Here is a 7,161-nt window from a genome sequence, read left to right as displayed (position 1 = left end):
CCTGGTTCACACCAACTTTAATTATGCTTCCCTCTTGATCGTTTTCAAAGGGCAGCAACAAAGGAAGGAACAAGACTTTATTGACCATGTGTGGTGACACAATGAAGTAATCCTGACTTATTTTAATGAAAACGTGTTTCTGACAAAGGTGATTTTAAGGTTTCTCGTTGTTGTTACTTATGTCTGTTTGGAATGCTGACCAGTTCATCTGGACTAATATTAACAGTACGCATCAAAATGTGCCACGGGTAATCCTGGCCTATGATAATGGATGTATTCTAATTTTCAGTGGATGTAGAAGAGTACTTGTAACAGATATAAAGGCTCAAGGTTGCCATCAGTTAGACCTCTTAGCATAAAGAGATCCATTTGTAGGAAGAGTAAATGAATTTGACTTACCAACTGCCAAAGCATCTCACTGTAAGTAAACTTGACTGGTAATGGCATTTAAATTAAAAAATTGTGATTAATAAATATTCATCTATTTAATTCATCCTTAGTAGGTATATAAATATGCTTAATGTAAATTTCAGAAATTATGTGAAAATAATTTATCAAGCATATATGTCAAAAGGAGGCCATTTACAAAAAGCAAAAAAGATTGTGCTGTTGATATGATTCTAATTCTCCTGTTACATCATTTACCATTTTTGATTTTTCTTACTTTAAAGGTAATATATCATTGTCTATTAACCCACAGTTGCCTCAAAGAGTTCTAATTATGTGCGAACGGAAAGAGCACTTAAATATGGGGCAGGGGTATACTCCGGGGGCCGCCCCCAGATCCAAGCTACAGGCGTCCTGAGACTAAGGAACAGTGGGCTTCATGGCACAGCCCACCTCGGACTCCGAGGCTGCGGTGTTGGAATCCACCCTCAGCCAAGACACAAGCAAGTCCCTGTACCCACCGGCCGTGGACAACCCCTTCACGCAGCAGACGCACATCAGCGCGTGGCGCTGGGCCCACATCGTCCTCATGGGGGCTGTGCTGGTGCCGGTGCGCGTGTTCTACATCGCCGTCCTCTTCATCTTCCTCTGGCCGGTGGCTGCGCTTTCCACCATAGGTCGTCGTGCTCGACCAACCAAGCCCGCCAGGAGTTGGAGAAGAAGACTGGTGCAGCCAACTCTCAAGTTCTTGTTTCAGGTGACTTGTTTTTCAGCAGGGTTCCTGGTTAAAGTGACGAGGCCCGCATCTTCGTTGCAGCACCGCACTCCAGTCAAGTTTCTTTGACACAGTCGCCTGTGTCGTAGCAGGGTTCCCCTCGGTGGTCTCTGCGAGTCAAAATGTGCGTATCCCCGTGGCTGGGAAATTCTTACTGTCAACGCAGCCGGTGCTTGTGACCTGAGATGACCCCAACTTGAGGAAGAATACTGGGAGGAAATCCTGAGGCCAGTGACATCTGATAGGAAGTGGCCACAGATCCTGATTTTCCTGGAAGGAGTGTGTACCAACCGCAGCTGTCTGGTCACTTTAAACTAGGGGCCTTCTCTCCAGGTGCTTCTCTCCAGCCAGTGCTGCTCAGGTAGCCAAACACCCTGGACACCGTGACCTGGACCTGGCAGGGGTTTACAGGCTTCCAGACCTGTATATTGACCCTGAGTCAACTCTTCACCAGGGTGGAAGTTGAGTTTATGCCCGTTTATATCCCAAATGACCGAGAAAAAAAAGACCCCGTCCTTTCTGCCAATACATCATGGCCAATGCTCTTGTGGTGCCTGTGACAGATCACACTTATGAAGATTGCAGACTGATGATTTCTGCAGGTAACCTTCGACTACCCATGGAAGGCGGTTTGGTTGAATTTACAAAAATTAGCCAGAAATTAAAGTTAGATTGGGATAATATTCATCAGTGTTTGGATGAATGTGCTACAATTGCAGCTGCCTCAAAAGGAGGGAAGATAGGAATTACAGAGTTGGCGAATTATTTGAAACTCCCAATTTCAGAGCCCTTGAGATAACTTTTTGCCCTCTTTGACAGGAATAATGATGGCAGCATAGACTTCAGAGAGTATGTGATAGGTCTGACTGTCCTATGCAATCCTGCCGACACTGAAAAGATTCTGCACATGTCATTTAAGCTTTTTGATCTTGATAGTGATGGTTTCATAACCGAACAGGAGTTAGCTGCTATACTTCGGGCAGCTTTTGGAGTGCCAAATCTTGATGTTTCCAGACTCTTTCGGGAGATAGCTGGACAGAATTCAGAGTACATTTCATACAGGACCTTTAAGAACTTTGCCCTGAAGCATCCAGGATATGCCAAGTTATTTAGTTCATACTTAGACCTCCAGGCAGCCTATATATCATTCATTACCACAGCAAGTACAGGTTTGATGGTTGTATTCAGATGTTAAAGGCAGCCCTGAAAATGGTGAAAGTTAACATCCAAGTTGAAACTATGGTTGAAATAAAAATTATCCTTTGAGGAAAGACACAATAGTTTTTACTCTAAGTGGCCTGGGCACTTAATTATGATATTTAAAATGTGCTTAAGGAATATATATTTCAATTTGATTTTATAGTACCTAATTTTCTTCTTCAGATAGTATGTTTGTTTCAACGTGGCCTAAAAGTAGAAAAATATCTGCTTATAACTTTGTTCACCCAGCATGGTTCTAGTTAGTGCCTTTATTCTGCTTAAAGTAAGAAAAAAAGAAGTAAAATAAAGGGCCTTCTTTTTGCTAAATTAAGGTCAGAGAAATATTACAGCCCACCACCTCTCCCTCATTTTTACAGAGAAAATACCTCATTAAGAGCTCTACTAGGGCTTCCCTGGTGGTGCAGTGGTTGAGAGTCCGCCTGCCGATGCAGGGGACGCGAGTTCGTGCCCCGGTCCGGGAAGATCCCACATACCGCGGAGCGGCTGGGCCCGTGAACCATGGCCGCTGAGCCTGCGCGTCCGGAGCCTGTGCTCCGCAACAGGAGAAGCCACAACAGTGAGAGGCCTGCGTACCGCAAAAACAAAAAAAGAGCTCTACTAGCAATAAATAAATACTTTGTTACCATTATTCTTCCCTCCAAAAAGGATCTGCTGCATAAATGCTTCCTTGCTCTTTCTCAAAGTAGCCCAAATGTTCTTATTGTACAAGACAAAATAAAAATAAACATCAGGAAGATATAGTATTGGGAATACCATTGAAACACGTATATGGCATAGCTGCCCTTTATTTATTTATTTTTAAGGTATAAAAGTGATTATTTAGAATGGGAAATCATGAGAAAAGAAATGAGAAAAGAAAGCTAATATAATAAACATAGGTTATAAATACAGGAATTCTGATAAATTCTGTTATGTATGACTCTCACCAAAAAGGAAAAGTTTGTGTTTATAGTCGAATGTTTTGCATTACTGAGAACATTTCTTTTGTTCTGACTAGGCACCCATGAAACATCTGCTTACTGTTGTGTACCTCCTTCACTATCCATGTACTTCCAGCATCATTTGCTGTAAGACATCTTCACATAGTGATGTGACCTTGAGCCCTACCCCTTCATGTCACCTTGTAGGATGAATCAGTGAAGTATTCCTAGAAGCCATTCCTACACCAGGACAGGGAGCAACAACTTATCTAGATGTGGAAGTGATTTTGAACCAATAAATATGCCTTGCTAACCCAAAGTACTGTATCCCCAACTCAGCTTCATTGTGGCTGAATCCTCAAAATGCCTACAGCCACTCAATGCCACCAGATATGAGGGGATATATGACTAAGGGGGAAGAGTCTTGATCACTTGTAGTCAAAATCTCTTACTTATGCAGACCTTACAAAAACATACCCAAGTAGACACATTCCTAGGGACCCTACTAGACCTTTGCAAGGGCTTGTACAAGTGGGGCCCCTAAAGCTTAAGGGTCATTAGTTAGCTTCCTGGTATTTTGAAAGAGTAGAAAGGAAGAAGAGATAAGAGTGGGAGAAAGGTGAGCAGATGGAAAAAGCTTAAGGAAAGGGAAAGAAAAAAAATCAAATATTATTTTGAAATAATTTCCATGCAGTTCTGATCTGAAAAAAGGAGATGGATAAGTGATATTTCATAATCCCCATTGTTTTAGTCCATTCAGGCTGCTATAACAAAACTACCATACACTGGGTGGCTTAAACAACCAAAACTTATTTCTCACAGTTCTGGAGGCTGTAAGGTCAATGCACTGGCAGATTCAGTGTCTGGTGAGACCCTGCTTCCTAATTCATAGATGTCTTCTCACTGTGGGCTTACCTTGCAGAAGGGGCAGAGGGAGTTCTCTGGGGTCTCTATGTATTTATATTTTTTTTACTTTTTATTTTTGGCTGCTCAGTGCTGCTTGTGGAATCTTAGTTCCCCAACCAGGGATCGAACCTGCACCCTTAGCAGTGAAAGCACAGAGTCCTAACCACTGGACCACCAGGGAATTCCCTGGGGTCTAATTTATAAGGGCACTAATCCCTTTTATGAGGACTCCACCCTTGAGACCTGGTCATCTCCTAAAGGCCCCACCTCCAAATACCATCACATTGGGGATTAGGTTTCCACATATGAATTTTGGGAGGACACAAATAATTCATTCTGTAACAACCCCCCAGCTTGATAGTTCCATGATAATAATGCATGCATATGTAATTCAAATACAATGATTTTTTAAAGGTAATGGAAATTATTCATTTAAATGAGAGATTTTCACTTAAAAATAGTTACCAAGATGTATCTTTACTCAAACAAGGGTACTATTACTCAAATATTCACTGAAGTTTGAAATTATCTCTAATTAGATAGTGAGTTATACAAAATGTCAGGGTCATTATTTCATTATATTCTACCTTTTAACTTCAAAATGTTAAACACTGCTTTATTTAAACCCTCTTTAATATATAACAGTTTTTAATTGAAGTATAGTTGATGTACAATATTATATAAGTTACAAGTGTACAATATAGTGATTCACAATTTTTAAAGGTTATACTCCATTTATAGTTATTATAAAATATTGGCTATGTTCCCTGTGTTGTACAGTATATCCTTGTAGCTTATTTTATACATAATAGTGTACCTCTTAATCCCCTACCCCTAACTGCAACTCCCTTCCCTCTCCCCTATGGTAACCATTAGTTCTCTATCTGTAACAGGTAACACTTAAACTTTTTATTGTAAAGTGCTTACAGTTAAAAACTATACCAAACAAATCTGTAGCTAATAATAATTATTACATATTGTATATTATGAATATAATCTGTTTTAAGATAAACACTGTTGCAACTAACTCAGCTCAAGACATTAAAACTTTTCCAGCCACCCTATAAGTTCCTCTATGCCCCCAATCATAATTACAACCTCTTTCTTCCTCCCAAATTTAAACTGCTTTCCTGACTTTTATAGTTTCACTTCTTGTATTTCTTTACATTTTTGTTATCTAAATATGCATACTTTGACACTGTGATGGTTCCTTGTATATGTTGTGAAATAATAGAAAAATGTATATTGGCCTTTGCCCCAGCTCCTGGCACAGAGTTCCTAAAACTCTTGTAATTTTCTAAGTGATAAGAGTATTAGGATCATCCTTAGTTCTAATATTTGGTCTTTGATCCCCGTTCCTAAGTTTCTAAATCCCTTGGGATTTCCTGGGTGATAGGAGCATCTTTTGTTCTAATGAGATGACTCTTGGTGGGCTCCTGGATTGGGGCTGGTCACCAGAAATCAACTCATGATTAGAAGCTTGGAATCTTCACCCTTCCATTCTCTAGAGGGTTAGAGGGGCTGGAAATAGAGTTAATGATCAGTCAGGCTTATAGGATGAAGCCTCCATAAAAATCTTCAAACTATGGATTTTGGAGAGCTTCTGGGTTGGTGAACACATGGAGGTTCTGGGAGAGTGGCACACCTGGAGAGGGCATGGAAACTCCATGCCCCTTCCTACATATTGGGTTGGCCAAAAAGTACCTTCGGTTTTTAAGTAAAAATAAAAGACACATTTTTCATTTTTACCAAGAACTTTATTGAACAACATATTCAACCTTCTGCCAGTTTTCTGGCCACTTCATAATTCCATCTTCCCAAAACTTCTTATCTTTTTGAGCAAAGAACTGTTCCAGGTGCCTTTACAGTCTTCCAGGGAATTGAAATTTTTTCCATTAAGAGAACTTTGTAAAGACCGAAATAAATGGAAATCTGAAGGTGCAATGTCTGGTGAATACGGCAGATGGATCGGAACTTCCCAGCCAAGCTGTAACAGTTTTTGCCTGATCATCAGAGAAACATGTGGTCTTGGTTATCCTGATGGATTATGCATTTTCTGTTGACTAATTCTGGATGTTTTTGTCGAGTGCTGCTTTCATTTGGTCTAATTGGGAGCAGTACTTGTTGGAATCAATCGTTTGGTTTTCCAGAAGAAGCTCATAATAGAGGACTCCCTTTCAATCCCACCATATACACATCACCTTCTTTGGATGAAGACCAGTCTTTAGTGTGGTTGGTGGTGGTTCATTTCGCTTGCCCCACGATCTCTTCCTTTCCACATTATTGTACAGTATCCACTTTTCATCGCCCGTCACAATTTGTTTTAAAAACGGAATGTTTTTGTTATGTTTCAGTACAGAATCACATGTGGAAATATGGTCAAGAAGGGTTTATTCGCTTAACTTATGTGGAAACCAAACATCAAAGCGATTCACATAACCAAGGTGGTGCAAATGATTCTCAGTGCTTGATTTGGATATTTTGAGTATGTTGGCTACCTCCTGCGTGGTATAACGATTGTTTTCAATTAATGCCTCGATTTGATCACTATCAACTTCAACTGGTCTATCTGACCATGGAGCATCATCCAGCGAGAAATCTCCAGCACGAAACTTTGCAAACCACTTTTTTTTTAAATTAATTAATTAATTTATTTATTTATTTTTGGCTGCGTTGGTTCTTCATTGCTGTGCGTAGACTTTCTCTAGTGTCGAGTGGGAGCTACTCTTCATTGCAGTGAGTGGGCTTCTCATTGCAGTAGCTTCTCTTGTTTTGGAGCACGGGCTCTAGGCACGTGAGCTTCAGTAGTTGTGGCATGGGGGCTCAGCAGTTGTGGCTCGTGGGTTCTAGAGCGCAGGCTCAGTAGTTGTGGTGCACCGGGTTAGCTGCTTCGCGGCATGTGGGATCCTCCCAGACCAGGGCTCATACCCATGTCCCCTGCATTGGCAGGTG

At 40.8% G+C, this 7,161-nt stretch overlaps 1 pseudogene across 1 annotated transcript; it reads left to right on the top strand.

The window, feature by feature from the left end:
- Positions 1-826: 826 nt before the first annotated feature.
- On the top strand, positions 827-2,357 carry LOC309974438 (lysophosphatidylcholine acyltransferase 2B-like; annotated as a pseudogene). Its single transcript has one exon. The product of its transcript is annotated as a lysophosphatidylcholine acyltransferase 2B-like (transcript).
- Positions 2,358-7,161: the final 4,804 nt, after the last annotated feature.

Source organism: Leucopleurus acutus, assembly GCF_964270905.1.
Source record: "Leucopleurus acutus genome assembly, chromosome: 2".
Lineage (NCBI taxonomy): Eukaryota > Metazoa > Chordata > Mammalia > Artiodactyla > Delphinidae > Leucopleurus > Leucopleurus acutus.
The sequence above is the reverse complement of the archived record's forward strand: the minus strand, read 5'-3'. Positions and strand labels throughout refer to the sequence as shown.